Below are 18,901 nucleotides of genomic sequence, written 5' to 3' on the forward strand. Positions count from 1 at the left end.
AATGAAGATGAAATAAAGTCATTTGCAAATAGGCAGCGTTAGAGAATTTATCATGAGCAGCCCCGCACTGCGAGGAATGCTAGTGGAAATTCCGAGTGGAAGGGCCACGTGACACGTTCAGGCCACGTCCTGGAGATGGGGACCTTTCCCCACACGCCCCAGCCGCCTTGGGCTGGGGCACAGCCAGTGAGAACGACGCGGACGAGGCCAACACCCCCGGCAAGGGGTGCAATGAGCCAGAAGGGGCCCAGTTCCCTGGACAGCCTCGTGGCACGGAGCCCCCGACCCGCTCCAGACGGCAGCCGTCATGGCAGGGAGATGACCTCTGTCTTGTGTGTGCCGCCGTGTCGGGACCCTTTGTCAGGGCAGCTCTGCGCACGCCGGCTAGCCCGGCAGGGGCGGGCGACGGCATGGGTCCGAGGGAGACTGAGGAAGGACGTGGGGCTTGAGCCATCTCGAGGGGACACTGCTCCGGCAGGCAGCCTGCCAGGGTAAGACCTGCGGTTTGGGGTCTGCAGGGTGGACACCTGGCCAGTGTGTACCGCAGTCCCTAAGCCGTGCACTCTTTACTTCTGAAACATGGAGTGGGAAGCAGAAACCAAACTGTGCACGGGGATGGCGATATCGTCACCGGTATTTGCAGCTCCCGGGAAGACGTAAAACGTAAAGGCACGCTGAAGGGAATCTCGGAGTCAGAGCCTCGTTCGCTGCCCTGGGTTTGCCAGAGTCTAAGGTCAGAACCTTGCCAGTGGGCAGAGACCCGAGCGAGCCCTGGGAGATCGAGGGCTCGTGCCCGCTGGGGCATCTGGTGGCGCTGACCTGGGGACAGGGCAGGGGGATGGCCAGAGAGTGCGAGCTGCTCGGGACTGGGTCGCGGCAGAACACTCGGGGGCGTGAGATGAGCGCTCTCCGTTGGAGGGGGCAGCCGAGCAGGAGAACGGGCTCTGTCGGCCTCCGGTCACACAAGCCAAGCGAAGGTCAGACCGTCACCCCACACTCCGCCCCCAGGTGAAGGGGGTGCGGTGGCAGCCATGCCATCCTGTCCCCTTGGGGTCTGCCCGGGACATCCTGCACCCCTCCCCCGTGTGGGGTGAGCTGCTCCCTGCATCTCAAGTCTCTCTTTCTTGGGGGTAGCACAGACGTCGGCAGCTTTCTGCGCCTCGCAGGCAATTTTATTTTTGAGACCCTGCATGTCTGCAGGGATCTCTCTTCCACCCGTATGCCCGCGGGATGGCGTGGCTGGCCGCGGAATTGCAGGTTAAAACACCATTTCCCTTAAAAGTTTGCGGCATTGCTCCATGGTTTCCTTGCTTCCAATGTCAGGGCTGAGAATTCTGAAGCTGCTCTGATGACGAACCCTTTGTATACCATCTGCTTTCTCTCTCTGGAAGCTTGTGGAATCTTTTCTTTGTCCCAGGTGAATTCAGATTTCTCAGCAATGTGCCCGGGGGCAGGTCTATATCTACTATGTTGGATACTTTGCGGGCCCTTTCGGTCTGAAACGCACTCATTTCAGTGCTGGGAGCTGCCGTGGTTCCCGTTTCTCCTCCTCGTTCTTATCATCCTGCTCCTCCTCTTCCTCCTTTCTTCCTCCCCCTTTCCCTCTCTCCCTCTTTCTCATCCTCCCTCCGTTTCTTTATTTCTGGAATATTTTCTCAACTTTATTTTATAACTCTTCTATTGAGTTTTTCACTTCTGTTGTGACTCTTACTTTAAATTTAGGAGTTTTTCTTAAAAAAAAAAAAATCCTCTAAATGTTCCTTTTTGATAGCACCCTGTTCTTGTTCTTGGATGTGATGTCCTATCTCATTGAGGACATTGATGGCAGCTTATTGTTGTTGCTGTAGTCATTAAGGCTTTTTTTTTTTTTTTTTTTTTTGCCTAAAAAGTTTGTTTTCTCCCAGTCATATGTTTATACTGGTCCCTTTGTTCTCTACCTGTCGTGTTAGAGGCTGTTTGTAGATGTCTGCTCACACTTGGCTGTCAACTCTCTGCAGAGTAGGGGACCAAAGAGCTCACTGGGAGTACAAGAGCGGAGTACGACCGCCACGCCCGTCACTGTGGGATGATCTGTCAACATGCTCAGGCTTTTCCTCTCGGGCTGATCAGGACCAGGAGGAGGGTCTTCCCTGGGCCCGCCCGGGGGGAGAGATCTGGCCACTGGTGTCCTGGGTGCCAGGCGTGGGGAGGGCAGGGTGCAAAGGGTCACTTACTCTCCTCCCCCCATTCCCGAAAGGTCCCCAGGCCCTCGGCTGCAACGATGTCCCCCAGTATACAAACTCTCTGCGTTACCTCCTCTAGACAACACACTTCTTTTGAAAGTTTTTACTGATGATTCGGAGTATATCTGTTTATAGCAGTTAAAGCGTGACAGGCGAACTTCACATGTTAAAAGAGTCCTCTAGCACTGGCTCAGAGAAGGTTGTATGCCGCGCAGACTGGTCAAGTGACGCAAAACCATTCTCCGTGTCCCCGGAGCTGGGCAGAGTCTGCTCAGCACGCCTCTCCTCCGGGGGCCGTCCGCGCGGGCAGGCCCTGCTCTCCGTTCTCTATTTCCTTCTGCAACAGCAGCATGTCTGTCTTTGATTTCTGCCCGTTCCTGGCGAGGCAGCTCCATTTCTGAGTTTTCTGGACGAGCGGCTCCTGAGTGATGCTTTAAAGAACCCAAACTGCTCTCCGGTTGCTGCAGCCCGTCACGCAAGGCCACCAAGCTTGGCCGGCGCGCCCAGCACCCCGGCTTCTCCACGCACCTCCGCCCTGCTCCTGCGTGAGCCGGCGGCTTTGTGCCAGGCCACAGTGACAATGACCGTGGTGCAGCTGGCGCCCAGACCATGACTGGCCCAGAACACAAATGCCTGGAGGGGAGGGTGGGCTCCCGGGGTGGGCGTCGGGAGGCGGAGCTGGGGTCTGGCTGAATCCGCAAGCTTCTCCTCCTCCTCCTGGTGGCAGCCTCGTCACCTAGGGTCCCCGGGGGCTTTTCGGAGGAGGCCGCTGTGTTAGGTAAGCTCTTCCCCACCCCCTCCCGACCTTCCCTGCTGCAGCCAGTGGTGGCTTCTCAAGTCAGGCTGCATTTTAGCTCTCACCCTCTGTCCATCTGCCAATGTTTGGTTGTTGGAGCTGCTTCGTCCGTTCTCACATCCTGGTGGATGTGTGTCTTTATTTTTATTTATTTATTATTTTTGAGACAGAGTCTCACTCTGTTGCCCAGGCTAGAGTGAGTGCCGTGGCGTCAGCCTAGCTCACAGCAACCTCAAATTCCTGGGCTGAAGCAATCCTCCTGCCTCAGCCTCCCGAGTAGCTGGGACTACAGGCATGCGCCACCATGCCCGGCTAATTTTTTCTATATATTTTTAGTCCAGCAATTAATTTCTTTCTATTTTTAGTAGAGACGGGGTCTCGCTCTTGCTCAGGCTGGTTTTGAACTCCTGACCTTGAGCGATCCTCCCGCCTCGGCCTCCCAGAGTGCTAGGATTACAGGCGGAGCCGCCGCGCCCGGCCCCTACATGTGTCATTAAAATCCCTTCGCCGCGGCTGTGGTTGGGTCCCAGGAAAAAGCAACGGTGGTTGACGACGGTCCGTCAGCGCCGTGAGACGCTCCGCTCCCTGGTCTCCCATTAGCCTCCCGGGTCGTTACCTGGCTTCGTGACGGCGACGTTAATAGCTGCCCAATGAAGGGGCCCTTTCTTTCCAGCGGCGTGGGGTTTCCTGAGACGCCGGCGGGTGTGCCGAGGGGACAAAGGGCTCGGGCGCCGCGGAAGCTCGAGGTGCTGTGAGATTTACAAGGGTGGCTGCAGGCCGTTCCCAGCTCTGGAATTCCGACCGTGATCTGTCCCAAGACCAAGACCCAGGCCTGGGTGCGTCAGAGGCAGGTGGCCCCAGGCCCAGCTCGGAGAAGCAGTTCTAGGCGGCACCTGTCACTCTTGGGGGGCGGTAACAAGGGCCCCCTCTGGCCCCCAGACGAGTCCTCTGGCAGCTGCTGGCGCCGTGGCCCCTCGGGTTCCTGGGAGCCCCGTTGCCTGCGCCCCTCCCTTGCAGTCCTCGCCCAACCTCCCCCCCCCCCAGTGTCCCGGTCCCTTACTGTCGGGTCCACTCCGAAGACTCCAGACTCCCGGCCCAGGGCTCTCCCTGCTAGAGTGGAAAACATTTTTTTTAACTTAATGTATTTTAAAAATGGAAGCATAATCTACATTCTGTGCGTAAAAGGCGCAAAGTTTAGAGTGTGCACCTCGATGTATATATGCATGTGACCATTGCTTCGGAGATCAAGTCATAGAATTTTCTAGCATACCCTTGGGTGGTTCCCTCCTAACTGCCCCCCGCCTCGGCGGGTAACCCCCATCCCGATTTCCATCGCCGTGGGTGGGTTGGGCCTGTTTGTGAATTTCACGTCAAAGGAACATGTGGCATGTATTTTTTTTCATGCCTGGCTTTCCTCTTAGCATGACGCCCGTGTTTTATGCACACGCGGTTCGTTCCCTTAGACCCCTGAGCAGCGTTCCGCTGGGTGGTCGTGCCAGTGTGTCCGTCCATCCTGCTGTCGACAGACGTCTTAGCTGTTCTGAGGTTTTGGTCACTCTGGATAAGGCCACTGTGAACACTTGGGTGCAATGCTCGATGGCCGAGCGCGCTGAGTTTTGTAGGTCGCGCTCAGAAGCAGAGTTGCCGGGCGGTGGGCGAGCACGTGTCCATCTCTGTTGGAAGCTGCCTGTGGTGCTCCCAGGTGGCTGTGCGCGTGCGGGCCCGCGGCAGCGTGCGGGCCGGTGGCTCCAGACCTTGGTCAGTCTTCACCCCTCTGGCGGTTGTGATATGGCACCCACTGCGGTCATGATGTGTTTCAATCAGTCGTAAAATGTCCCATAGAGTCTCCTGCCAGGTGTCAGGAAGGTGGTGCTTCCCCTGGGAAGCCTCCCCGGGCTCCGGGTTAGCGAGCCCTCTGGGCTCCTGCAGCCGTTTGACTTCCCTCTGGTCTGTGAGCTACTGTGGACTGAGATGAGTCTTAGGGACTGTTAGGATCCGATTGCATAGGCCTGGGGCAGAAAAGGCACCCAGACAGCTATCTGTTGGGAGAAAAGAAAGAAGGAAGACAGGGAGGGAGGAGGGAAGAAGAAAGGGAGGAGGGAGAGAAAAAAGGAGGCAAGAGAGGAAAGAAGGAGGGAAGGAAGGAGGGGAGGGGAGGGAGAGAGGGAAGGAAAGAGGGAAGGGGGCAGAAGAGGAGGATGGACCAAGGAAGGAAGAGAGGAGGAGGGGAGGGAGGAAGGAAGGAAGGAGGAGAGGAGGAGGGAAGTAAGGAGGGAAGGGGCAGAAGAGGAGGATGGACCAAGGAAGGAAGAGAGGAGGAGGGAAGGGAGGAAGGAAGGAAGGAGGAGAGGAGGAGGGAAGTAAGGAGGGAAGGGGCAGAAGAGGAGGATGGACCAAGGAAGGAAGAGAGGAGGAGGGAAGGGAGGAAGGAAGGAAGGAGGAGAGGAGGAGGGAAGTAAGGAGGGAAGGGGCAGAAGAGGAGGATGGAGGGAAGGAAGGAAGAGAGGAGGAGGGGAGGGAGGAGGGAAGGAAGGAGGAGAGGAGGAGGGAAGTAAGGAGGGAAGGGGCAGAAGAGGAGGATGGACCAAGGAAGGAAGAGAGGAGGAGGGGAGGGAGGAAGGAAGGAAGGAGGAGAGGAGGAGGGAAGTAAGGAGGGAAGGGGCAGAAGAGGAGGATGGACCAAGGAAGGAAGAGAGGAGGAGGGGAGGGAGGAAGGAAGGAAGGAGGAGAGGAGGAGGGAAGTAAGGAGGGAAGGGGCAGAAGAGGAGGATGGACCAAGGAAGGAAGAGAGGAGGAGGGAAGGGAGGAAGGAAGGAAGGAGGAGAGGAGGAGGGAAGTAAGGAGGGAAGGGGCAGAAGAGGAGGATGGACCAAGGAAGGAAGAGAGGAGGAGGGAAGGGAGGAAGGAAGGAAGGAGGAGAGGAGGAGGGAAGTAAGGAGGGAAGGGGCAGAAGAGGAGGATGGAGGGAAGGAAGGAAGAGAGGAGGAGGGGAGGGAGGAGGGAAGGAAGGAGGAGAGGAGGAGGGAAGTAAGGAGGGAAGGGGCAGAAGAGGAGGATGGACCAAGGAAGGAAGAGAGGAGGAGGGAAGGGAGGAAGGAAGGAAGGAGGAGAGGAGGAGGGAAGTAAGGAGGGAAGGGGCAGAAGAGGAGGATGGAGGGAAGGAAGGGGGAGAGGAGGGAAGGGAGGAGGGAAGGGGCAGAAGAGGAGGAAGGAAGGAAGGAAGGAGGAGAGGAGGAGGGAAGGAAGGAGGGAAGGGGCAGAAGAGGAGGATGGAGGGAAGGAAGGGGGAGAGGAGGGAAGGGAGGAGGGAAGGGAGGAAGGAAGGAGGGAAGGGGCAGAAGAGGAGGAGGGAAGGGAGGAGGGAAGGGAGGAGGAGAGGAGGAGGGAAGGAAGGAGGAGAGGAGGAGGGAAGGGAGGAGGGAAGGATGGAGGGAGGGGCAGAAGAGGAGGAGGGAAGGAAAGAGGAGAGGAGGAGGGAAGGGAGGAGGGAAGGATGGAGGGAGGGGCAGGAGAGGAGGAGGGAAGGAAGGGCGGGGGCCTGCCGAGCCCTGCGGCCACCTGTGCCCGCAGACACTCGATCCCGTGGGCGCTGGCGCCCAGCATCCCTGTGTGTAAACAGAGCCTGCCCCTCTGCTGTGGCCCCTTCTTTCGACACTGGCCTTCGCCTCCCCGTGGAAACCCAAGATCCAGCCTGGGACGGGGTTGGCAGATGTCTGTGAAAAGGGCCGTCTGCCCGTGCCGATAAGACTTCTCAGACAATGGGACGGCCTTGGCCCGGGATTCCCACCGGGCCGGAGGCTCCGACAGACCCGGCTCCCTGCTCTCGGAGCCGTCTCTGTGGGCCTGCCCCGCCGCCCCCAGGTGCCCTGGGCACCAGCTCTGCCTTATCTGACCCGGTTGCCCAGGGCAGGTGATCAGCGCTCCCTGCGCTGGGCACTTGGGCACCTGCGTGGGCCCGCCACGGGGCTGGGCGCCGCGTCCTGTGGTCCCTGCACCCTCACCCTCGTGGCAGCCGAGTGTGGTGGTTTCCTCGAGTGGCTGCCTGCAAAGAAGGAGACGCAGAAGCCACGTAGGTCAAAGGCGTGGGCTCAGCCCCGTTCGGGGCCAGGTGTGACTCCCGTTCCGAGGCCGCGCGGAAGGCAGGCTCGTGCACCTGCAGGGCACGTGGCACCCCAAGGAGGGCCCACGCCTGGCCCCATGTGCACACAGTGTCATTGGACACCGGTTCTCCGAGGGCCGCCCTCCCTCCTGGAGGCGCAGGGGATGCTGACCTACTGCGCGCCCTAGGGACCGACTCGTCCCATCTTGGTGGCTGCTGCTGCGGTGTCGCGACCGTCACCGCTGCAGACGCGGGCGCAGCCAGCTGTCTTTCCGGGCTGCAGCAGGCTGAAGCGTGTGGAGCGGGGCTGCCTGGCGCCAGGCTCCCGGCCTCCTCCCCTCCTCGTCCGGACCTGCGGGAAACGTCTCTTCCTTGGGAAGCAGGAGAGGCGGGAAGATTCCAGGGGCTTCTGTCCTCTCCGTTCTCACCGCCCCCGTGCCTGTGCGCACGTTCCCTGCCGGGCGAGGATCAGAGATTCAGTCTAGCAGCCAAGCGCCACCCAGCTCCCGCCGGCTCCCTGGCTGCGCTGCTCACGGGGCCGTAACTCCAAGTCTCGGCGGCTGGGGCTGCTTCTCTCCAGCGACATATTCATGAGGCTCTCGCTGATGCCCTGCCCTCCCTCTGCCTCTCCGAGCAGCTGTGCATGCCCATCCACAGGCTCTGGGCCGGAGTCTCACGGAACTCAGCAAGGACACGTGTCCTGCCTCCCCCAGTGAAATTTTCTCCTGGCGCCTTTCCCGAAACTCCCCACTCCCACCCCACGAGGGGCCCACCGAGTCTCGCAGTCAGCAGCACAGGCACACAGGGTCGGAGGAAGGGGAGCTATAGTTCCAGTGTCACCACTGAACTGGTTTGGGAACTTGAGGGTGAAATGGAAAGGTTTGGCCTCGCCAGTACCCTCCCTGTATCAGTCAGCCATTCCGCAACAACGCTGCGTAACAAACCATTCTCACATTCAGGGTCGTGAGACAATCACGATTTACTTCTTGTTCGAGTCTGTTTGGCTAGGGTGGCCCTGCTGCAGCGGAGGGTCTGGCGGGCGGCTGGGGTTTGGCTGATCTCGGCCGAGACGTGGTCCTTGTGTCTCTTCACCCTGGGGCCAGGTGATCACCAGGAGGTGATTAGGGTCAGATGAGGTCATGAGGATGGGGCCCATGATGGGTTAGTGCCCTCATGAGAAGATGAGGAGAGACACCAGGCAGAGCTTATTCTCTGCCCCTCTGCACCGCTTGACGAGACAGCAGGAAGGCAGCCGTCTGCAAACCAGGAAGGGAGCCCTCACCAGAAACCGCACCAGCCGGCACCTTGATCTGGGGCTTCCCAGCCTGCAGAACTGGGAGAAACAAACGTCTGCTGTTTGAGCCGCCTGGTCTGTGGTATCTTGTTGTGACAGCCCACGCTGGCCAAGCCAGGGTAGAGAGGCGTGTCTGCACCTCGCTCTACAGTGGGTCAGAAAAGCAAACGCGAGTGTAAAGAAAGATTGGGAGTGAAAACGCACATCGGCAAATTGATGTTGATGGTTGGAGACTCTAGGTGGAGGGGTACGTGGGTGTCGTTTGTACTATTTGTACAACTTTTCTGTAGGATTGAAATCGTTTAAAAATAAGCCATTGAGCCAGAAAGAATTTCTGCTCTGTGCGGAAACAAGAAAAAAGTCCAAACCGCGACACAGGCTCAGGAGCGGCTGGGCATGAGGGCAGTCTGAGCGGGGTGGGGGAGGGTGGGTGGGCGGGACGTGCTCAGGAGCCTGACAGATGGAGAGGGCACCACGGCAGGCTGAGTTCCGGGATGCACGAGGTCTTGGGAACGGGCTGCGGACTTTTCCCAAAGTATATTCCTCGGATCCCTTACCGGCAGATTCTCTGCAGGAAAAGTTCCCTGGGCAGCTAAGTCTGAGAAAGGCTGCAGGTGCTGTCCCTGTCCTGGACATTGGCACGGTAGTTTACTGATATGTATTTATTTTAAGTCTCCAAGGAGTTCTTTTCAGGGACCATAGTAACTTTATGCAGCGAGGTGGCGAATTCTATCCACCGGAACCCCCTGAGAATTCCTGCGAGAGGGGCGGACCTTGCGGGTAAGACGCGGTGGCTGCCTGGGGCCGTGCCTGCCTCTGTTTGTGGAGCCGGGGGGACAAGGGGCACTGCCAGCCACAGGGCAAGTTCCAGGGCCACGTCCAGAAGAGAGGCAGGCGGAGGAAAATAATGGCCCTGCCTTTTAGAGACGTTGAGAAGGAGACGAAGGGAACACCAGGCGTGCTCGCTGGACACGGCTCGGGTGTCCTGGTGGCCAGAGAGGAACCGGGCCCTTCCCTTTGCCTTTTGTCTGCTCAGGGGCCGCCCTGCCAGCAGGACAGGCTCTGGGTGGCTCTGGGCCCGATGGAGCCATGTTCCTTATCCGCCAAGCCCGACGCCTCACGGCTGTCCCCAAACACACGGGGCCCTCTCTGCCACTCTGCTTAGACCTCTCTCCTGTCCTTTGGCCACCTGTGCCAAGTGCCATCATGCCGCAGCCCGTCTCCATCACGGGCCTTGGCGACGCTATGCGAGGTCCACAGCGCTCCTGACAGGCGCCCAGCCGTGGCGTGGTCAGTGCCCACGGCGTGGGGGCGTCACCCAGCCGCGCAGCTCCTTACACGAGGGACCCACAGCACCGCACACGTTTTGGGGTCCTTCCCGTTTCCTCATGAGACCCCATCACAGACACACCGAAGGTTGCAGGCACCAACAAGGGCACCCGGGGCTCTCGGCTTGTCCTCGAACCGTGTTACGCGGCCGCCTGGCTCTTCAGTCCGCCTGGCTGCCCGGGGCCCGGTGTGCCCGGCCCCTTCACGCGCCGAGATCTCAGGTTTCAAGCCATGTGCCGGCTCTCAATTGGCAGCAGGTAAATGTTTTTCAAGCCCTTAACACGCCGGCCGGCCCTGCCCTGCTGCGTGTGCAGCCGCGAGGGGACGGGATGAGGGGGGCTCGGACCCGCCGGCGCCCGTGTTCCGAGGGCCTCCCGCGGTATCGCTGGCTCACCGCACACCGCCCGCCACGCCGGGCACACATTAAGCCATCCGCGATGTCCTGCAACATTTCAACCCTCGGGAGTGCGATGATTTCATCTCAAATCCCTGCATTTTTGCAGGAATCAGCTGGTAGACTCGTGGGTCTTCCCTTTTATCTTCCACTCCGATAGCCAGGATCTCCCCAAATTGCCTTCATTCGCGGATGAAACAGACCATTTCCCCCTTTTAACAGTAAGCAGTGTTTGCTAAGAAATGAAATGTTTTCAGCTATGAATTCCAGCTATTTCCCATTTTCCCCGACCTAATCGAATGAGCAGACGGGTTATCTGCCGTGCCTGGCAGAGTGGATGCCGGTCCAAAGCCGCGACAGTGCCAAATGCATTTTGCTCCTTTAATGTTTTCTGATCATTTCCAGAGCTTCTGTGGCTGTGGGGGGCCCTCGGGTTACAGGTGACCCTCCTCCATAACGTGTTCTTGTCCCCAGGGTGGCGAGGGGCACTGGCGGGGTGGCGTGGCCCCCTCTGTAGGAAGTTGTAGCCCAACCGTTGGAGACCAGAAAGCAAACGTCTTCAGGACGCCTCGGTCTGGCCTGGACTTTGCCCTCTGGGGGCGCGCACGCTGGTGGCCGTGGTCCACCACTTGTTGTCTCAAATTTCCTACCCTGCGCTGGGTTCCACCCGCGAGGGGTATCGTTCTCTGAGTCTGCGCTCACCCCAGCTGTGCGCGGATGCATTATTGATGAGAAACCCCGTGGCCGCCCACAGCGAGCCCCGGGACCCCACGCCCGGCTCTCCGGGCCAACCCGCGGCTTTCGGAGGGGAGAGGGTTGAGCTCGCACAGACTTCCGTTTTGTCCTGGGTTGCGAAAAATCATCGTCACCCAGAAATAGCCGCAGCCAAGCTCAGCGCTGGCCGAGGACAGAGGCCGGGTGGCGCCTGTGGCACGAGAGGGGACGGGGGACCCACCGACGGTGGGTTCTGGCGCTCGGCGGGGCCGCTGCTGCGTGAGTTTTATTCCGTGTCGCCGCTCTGCTTTTTGTTTCCATTTCTCACTCGAGGAAGAACCTGTGATTTTTGTGCCACTGCAGAGCAAAGGGGACCTTGAGCAGAGTCTTGTAACCTATGGGGCTGACGGAAAGAGCTTGTGATGGTTTCGTCCTGTGTCCAACGCACTGCTGAGGGTGGGGGAAGGGTCTCCTCTGGGACATGGTGGCGGCTGGGGGGGGACAAGAGCTGCTCTCTGCCTGCCCCCCGCTCGTCTGAGCTGGCCCGGGGAGTCCTTCTCTCACGGGGGTTCAGCTCAGGCTTCAGGGCCCCCCGACAGGAGGGACCAGCAATGCTCTCGCGTGGCTGCGCACGATTCTTTATGTTTGGGGCAGGAAGGTATTTCAGTGGAGGGGACGGCGGCTGTCCGCCCCACCTCTGAGTCGCCTGTGGTCGGGGCGGGGGAGGAGCGGGGGTGGGGGTGGTCCTGCCTTGGCAGGGGCCAGGTAAGGAGGTGGGCTTGGGGGTGTGTTTGTGGGTTCTGGTTGTTTCCGTGGAGAGTTGAGCTCTACGAGGTTGGCATGGAGGGATGGACGAATGGCCCCCGCTGGGACGCTGCCCCGTGTTGCCGCATAAAGGGGTGCTGCTGCGGTCGGGAAGCATCTCGCGGCTCCTGGCACGGGCGTGTGGGCGGCGCGGGGAAATGGCCTCTGGCACACGCGGAGCCAGAAGTCGGCTGTAGCGAAGTCACCCTGTTGCTAGAGGTGCAGCGTCGTGACCGGGTAAGTCAGTTCCAAACACACCCCGCAATGCAGGGGATGTGATCATAAATGTGTCGTACTACCATCTATGCATTTTTCTTTTTCTTTTCTTTTTTTTTTGTTGGGAATCACGGCAAAATAAAACTTAGCAGGATTCCTGGGTTTGCAGGGCACAATCCTACAAATACTTCTCGTGTGTGGGAATAAAACGTTCTCGCATCTCAAGGGACTGGATCGCGTCTTAGAGCGAGTGTTGCGTCTCGTCCTGACACGGCCTGCTGGTTCTAGGCAACAGAGAACGCAAAATTGCCCCAGTGGGGCAAAATGGCTTGAAGACACAGGGATGGAGCACCGATACAATATATCCACCAATAATTTAACGTCTTGTGTAGAAGAGGGATTTGGTTTTGTATCTATGTAGCTCAGCACAACGTGGCAACAAGTGAAAAGACGCATGCGAATTGCTTTTGCGTATGCCGTAATTTCACACCACCTCTGCATGTTTTTCAGAATTATTGATTATTTCAAAATTAAAAGCGACGGGAAGGCGTGGGTAGCCCCGTAGAAGCCAAAAGCACTCGCGGGGAGGAGGGAGGCTGATGGAGCCTTTAGAATAGCACAATTCCTCTCCACGTGTCACAGTAGAAAGTCAAACCAACAGTCAAAGTCATGAAAGAGACCCTTAACTCATCAATAATAACAAATTTCAATTACCCATGCCAAATCAAGATGGAATTATCTTTCGATTCTCTTTGCAGGAAAAAAGGACAATTATAAAAGTGTTGTCATGTCAGGAGGTGATAAAACAGTGTGCAACCCCCAAACGGAGAAAAACGGGCTGGCAGGGAAGAAATAAAAACATTGATACCTTCCTGTGTTTGCGGAGGTTTGTGATATTCATGAACTTTGTAATAATTGAATTGGGATCCGCCTTCTAATAATCTGTAGTGGTGTCTAGTTTTGTATTAATAGCTGTAATTTTGTCTTATTTTTCTTAAAGAGCCCGTGTCCGGCTGTTTAAGTCTCAGGCTCCTCGGTGCCGACCACGCCCATCTGCTCAGCACCCTGGCCACGGGAGCTGGAGCAGAACCCAACCCGGACACTCCGACTTCCTCCCGTGGGGGTTGGGACGGACCCTGGTCCCCTCTGGCCTCTGTGCCCACCGGCAACAGGTGCCCCACCTTTGGAGTGTCGGCACTCGAGTTTCGCATGCTCCCTACTGCAGTCCCCACAACGACCCTCAGGGCGGGCTGAGCACCGCCCCAGGTCGCAGGTGCAGGCGGTGGGGAACCTGCCCCGGCTTCCCAGCCAGCGAGTGGTCGAGCTGGGACTCGAACCCAGGGCTCTGGCTCCGGAGCCCTCATGGGCAGCCCAGCGGTACTGCATCCTCTGCTGTTGGGCACAGGGATGGTAGCAACCTTGTCAACAGGGACAGACACCGTCTACTTGTGCCCTCCTCTGTGCCTTGTATCGGGCTGCATTTCAGTCTCCCAGCAGGGGTGGAAGGTGGGTACAATGATCACCCCATTTTATAGACAAGGAAATTGAGGCTCAGAGCAGTCTAGCAATGCATTCGAGGCAGCACAGCTCCTAGGCAGGGAGAGCTGGGTTCTGAACTCGGACCTGCAGGTCCCCTTCTAGTAACCCTGGCATCCCCAGGGAAGCCATTCTGCCAGCCCTGGGAGCATGCTGTCAGCTTTCCTGTGCAGAATATTCCAGAATGTTGCCTCCTGGGAAAACTGGCGCTCTGAGTGGCTGACCACCCCCAACCCCCAGCCTCTTTCCCTGACTCTAATTGTGAAATGAATCACTGCATTACGGGAGGAATGAGAAGGTTCTTTATCTCCACTTGGGCAAATCCATTAGGATTAGAGGCCCCTGGGAGCCCTCGGAGAGGGTGACATCAGCCTGTCCTTGGTGATTTGCAGAGTGACAACGCGATAAGGACTGGGGCCCATTTTAGCGGTGACAGGGCGTCCCTCCCCGGCTCCTGAGCATTACAGCCCTATCGCTCCATTTATCAAAGCCCTCCGGGGGATGAGGCAATCAGGCGGGGAAGTCGCCTACTCTCCACGCCGGATCTGGGCGGCGGCAGCTGCCTCCACCTGCCGGCCCGGAACACGCGGCTGCCGGATCTCTGGGCTTTTGCCCCGAAATACCGTGAGGGTGGGGATGCCTCGTGGTATTTTGAAGGGGAACAGCTCAAGAGTGCTACCCGGGTCGGGAGCCGTCTGAGATGCGAGGGACGATGGCAGTTCCCAAAGCTGGCGGCACCTGCGTATCTCCCAACCCCGGGCCTTCTTGCAGTGTGAGGTCCCCGTCCTAGACCTTGGAAAGGGGGTGTCTGCATGCTTTGTCCCCGAACCTGGGCAGGCCTGTGCTCCCTGTCCCCGAACCTGGGCAGGCCTGCGTGCCCGGGCCCTGAACTCGGATAGCCTGCACGGCAGGAGCGATGCCACGTGGCTCCTGAGTCAACGTCAGAAAGGGCAAGGAGGCGAGGCCCCTCCGTCATGGCGTGGAGCGCCCGGCCGAGCTGTGCCCGTCTGCATCCCTGACCGCAGAAACCACAAGAGGCAGCGAATGGCGACTGCTGTTCCGAGCGGCTCAGTGTCGGGGCAGGGAGCTACTCAGACAGGATGACCAGAACACGGGGAAGTAACGACCAAGAGGGGTGCCGGTGCCGGGGGCGCCCCTGTCCTTGGCTGTGAATTCCTGTGTGCGGGGGCAGCATTAGCGCCCCGCGCCTGGGCTCTCTGCGTCCCTCCCTCACGCTCCCCAGGGGAGAGGGTGGGCTTAGCTGATGGCGAGTTAGGGATGGGGACCAGCCCCACCACCCAGCCCCTCCCGGGACCTCAGAGCTGCCATCTGCTCATTTCTCTGCCACGCGTTGGGCAGGGCGGGTCCTCCAGCGCCACCTTGGCCGGGCGGTAGGCGCGCCTGCTCCGGTCTGGGCTCTGGTGTTAGGAAGCCGCTGTCCCTCAGACTTAAATGGCCTGAGATCAGCCTTTTCTAACGAAGGTGATATTTTTTAGTCCTTGCCGGCAGAGCTTGCTGATCTTGTTTCGTTAGCGGCTCAGAACTCTGGAAGGGAAAATATTGGGGTCCTGTTGAACTGTGTCCCCCAACCCGAGATATATTTGAGTCTTAACCCCCAGTACCTGGGAGTGTGGCCCTCAGTAAAGGGTCTTTGCAGTTGTCACGGGTGCTAGGCCTTGCCATGCCGCCATCCTGGATTGGCCGGCGGCGCTGCGAGCGGCCCCAGGAGAGGGAGGCAGGTGAGCAGCCATGCACGGGCGGGGGCAGGGACGGGCGTGTCGTGTCCTCAAGCCTAGGAACGCCTGGGCTCACCCAGCGCTGGAGGAGGCGAGGACGGGTTCTCCCCTCGCCCCTGGGGCCTTCGGAGGGGGCATGGCCCTGCCGGCGCCTTCGTTTCAAGCTGCTGGCCTCCAGAACCGAGAGCGGGTGCCTTGCTGTTATTTTAAGCCATCGAGCTGGTGGTCAGGGTCGAGGACCTGGCAGGTGGCCGTCCGTCAGCCAGCGGCGCTGAGAGGCGGCGTTGCAAGCTGAGGAGCAGCAGTGACACAGAGGCCAGGTGGAGGTGACGTGTGGACCTGGTTTTGAGACCAAGGAGGCATTCACGGTGACCGGGGTGTGGGTGAGCGAGGGGGAGAGACTGCCGTGTTGTCGGGGCCTGGAAGTCCACGCTAAAGAACTTAGACGCCACATCATAGCAGGGAAGGGCTGGCTGTGGGGCCGAAGCAACTGAGAAACAGAGAGGGCGAGCGACCTAGCCAGTGGCACACAGCACTTTAGGGGCAAAATGGGAGGAGAACAGGCATCCTCTTTCCCAGCCGCCTGACAGCTTCTGATCCATGGGTGCAGCCTTGAGGGTGAAATCCCAGGCTGGGATGGAGGCTGCAGTGCCTTTGGCCTTGGGTGGGGGTGACATTTCCAAGTCGCCTTTAAGGTGCCTTGAAATCAGGCGCAAGTCCTTTGCAAAACAGGAAGCTGTCTCTTTGGGCCTGACATGGAATAGCATTGCTGCCCCCGTGAATTACAGAGTTAGCCGTGCCGCGGAGGAGTGGCCACTGGAGTAGCCGGTGGGTGGAGTGGGCCCGGCCTGGCCTCGCCTTTGCTAGCACGGCCGATAACAGGCCGGGGCTGCAAACACCCGGCATCGATCACTCGCGGGGCCGCTGACAGCCGCGGTGTTCACGAGCCGCAGCAGATGGGAGGGGCGGGTCGGCGATTTGTCTTGCCTTTCAGACGGATTTCCTGTTTTTAGGGAGTGGGAAAGGGCCCATCTGGTAGTCAGACCGGGGCCAAGGTAACCTCCTCCGGGTCACCGGCCCCTGCTCGGCGAGTCCCCTCAGCCACGCGGCCCCAGCACCGCGGCGGTGCGGCAGCCAGGCCCCCGGACACGGGAGCCGTCGGGTGGCCTCCTGTCCCATGGAAGCTTCCGGAGGCTGGGTGTTGGTGAGGATCCCGCCTTTCATCTCTGCTCTGCTTCCTTTCTGGGCACCTGGCTTTGCTCATAGACATTTCATTATTATTATTGTTATTATTATTTTTTGCTTCAAAGGCTCTTTTCAAGTTGTACATGTATGTGCAAGTGTCCACAAACACGTGTGCACGTGTGTGCGTGCACGCAGAGGTTCCGCAGTCCCCATCCCTGCCAACCCACAGCTCCCTCTAGACTCTTCCTGGCGGCACAGCTGGCTGGAGCTCTGCTCGGCGCTGTCTGTTCTGAGCCGTGCGTCACTGTCACCGCAGCTCCGAGTCACGTCTCTGTCCTGGGCAGGTGCTCAGAGCTGGAGGCCCACACCCTCCTGCACCCTCCACTGGCCATCCCCCTTCCCGCCAGGCCCCAGGTGTTCACGGAGTGTGTCCTTTGCACAGAGCCTCGGGCTGGGGACATGTGGCTTCTCTTCCTTTGCGGGGAACTGGCGAGTGGGGGGCTTCCCCCACGCTCACACCGGGATGTCCCCTCCCCCGGCTCATGCAGTCCCCTGCCCCCTCCAAATTACATCCAGACAGTGGTGGTAGCAGCCTTCTCTCTCCTCCAGCCCAGGGGCCCACCAGCTGGCCAAATGGGGCGTTTAATTGGAAAGAGAGGCTGGCAGGCCGCCCAGAAACCCTGAAGAAAGGCACCGAGTGACCCGCTTTGAAAACGTGCCACACACCTTCACCGTAGGTTTCTGTTTCAGACGCTTGAAGGGGGTCTTGGGACCGTTTGGGAATTACACCTGAAGTCACGCAGTGGCAGACCCCCAAGCCCTGGGACGGGGACCACGTGGTGGCAGAGCCTGAGCATTTCGTATAGATGGGGAAACTGAGGCAGAACAGAGGTGGGGAAAGAATTCATTCACTTTGGTTTGGTTCAGGTCTCTGGAGGGTGGTTGAAGGTTCTTTCTGAGACAGACCACATGGAATACTTATCTGCCAGCCCTTCCCTCCAAATCCTGGAGTTACAGCTGCCTTAGGGACTTTAGCCAGAGTTTTCCCCAATATTTTGGTCCTGCTCAATGATTCCTGAGCCTACCGGAACCCTGGGGTGAGCAGTAAGTGGTGTAATGACAAGTGAACAAAGGAGTGGATGGTTGGGGGGTGGAGACTCAGCCTAGGGCCCCAGGGGTTTACCCGCCCAGTAGCTGTAGCCTCTGCTTTCAGAGCCCAAGTCAGGGCCCATCAGGGCTGGAGTTAGGCCACAGGATGCAGGGACAGGGCATGTGTGAGCACAAGAGATTGAGGACAAGAGAAGGACCAGGGGGCTGGGGGCAGCTGGGCGGCAGGTCCAGGCCCTAGGCCCTGGGTGCTCTCCACTGAGAACACAGTGCTGGGATTTCACCATGGCGTCATGTGGCCAATGGAAGTCATGCAACTTGGTGACCGTGGCCAAGTGGCCAGACCTCCTGTTGCCCTAGTTTCTTCCTCTGTAGAATGGTGATGACCATATTCTGCCAATCAAGGGCTTGTCTCTGGAGCTGTATTCCAGCTCTGCCCTCTGCAAGATGTGTGACTGTAGGATAGTTTCTAAATCCCTGTGCCTCAGTGTCCTCAACTATGAAATGGAACAGTAACAGTCCTACTTCATGGGGCTGGGGGATGCAATGAGTTAATCCACATGGAGCATCTGGAACAATGCCTGGTTGGTGCTCCATGGGGCTTAACTGGTATTATTAGATGGTGGTGGTGATGATGAGGCATGGGGATAATGATAGTGGTAATGATGATGATGGTGACGATGATGGTGGTGGTGGTGATGGTGGTGGTGATGGTGGTGATGGTGATGATGGTGGTGATGGTGGTGATGATGTTGATGATGGTGGTGATGGTGGTGATGGTGGTGATGATGGTGGTGGTGGTGATGATGGTGGTGGTGGTGATGATGGTTATGGTGATGATGGTGGTGATAGTGATGGTGGCGATGGTGGTGATGATGGTGATGGTGGTGGTGATGATGGTGATGATGGTGGTGATAGTGATGGTGGCGATGGTGGTGATGGTGGTGGTGGTGATGGTGATGGTGGTGGTGATGATGGTGATGGTGGTGATGATGGTGATGATGGTGGTGATAGTGATGGTGGTGGTGGTGGTGATGATGAAATGAATACTTGTTATATGCTAAGATCTGCCTTAGCCATGGGGATACCATAGTGAGGAAGACAAATGTGGTTCCTGCTTTCCCAGGAATCAGCACTAATGACTGCATTAGCCAGTGAGTAGTAAACCAATTAGTGTATAAAATAATGTTGCGGAGGGAGGAGCTAGAGTCATGTGATGGGCGTGGCACCCCGTCAGGCCCCTTGGAGGAGGTGACCTTTGGATGGGAAGGGAGGGAGCCCGAATCAGGGGCGGGCATTAAAGACAGCCCCTCTCACGCCTCTGTCCCGTCTCTGCCCTTTCTGGCTACATTTTGGGGACCCTGAATCTACACCACTCTGGTTTACCAGATTTGAAATCTTGGTCTGGTTGTGTCCCCGCTGGGACTCAGTGGTCCCAGCTGCAAGGTGTGCGTGGGGAAGGCAGCCCG

This window comes from Microcebus murinus, chromosome 4 (genome assembly GCF_040939455.1).
Source record: "Microcebus murinus isolate Inina chromosome 4, M.murinus_Inina_mat1.0, whole genome shotgun sequence".
Lineage (NCBI taxonomy): Eukaryota > Metazoa > Chordata > Mammalia > Primates > Cheirogaleidae > Microcebus > Microcebus murinus.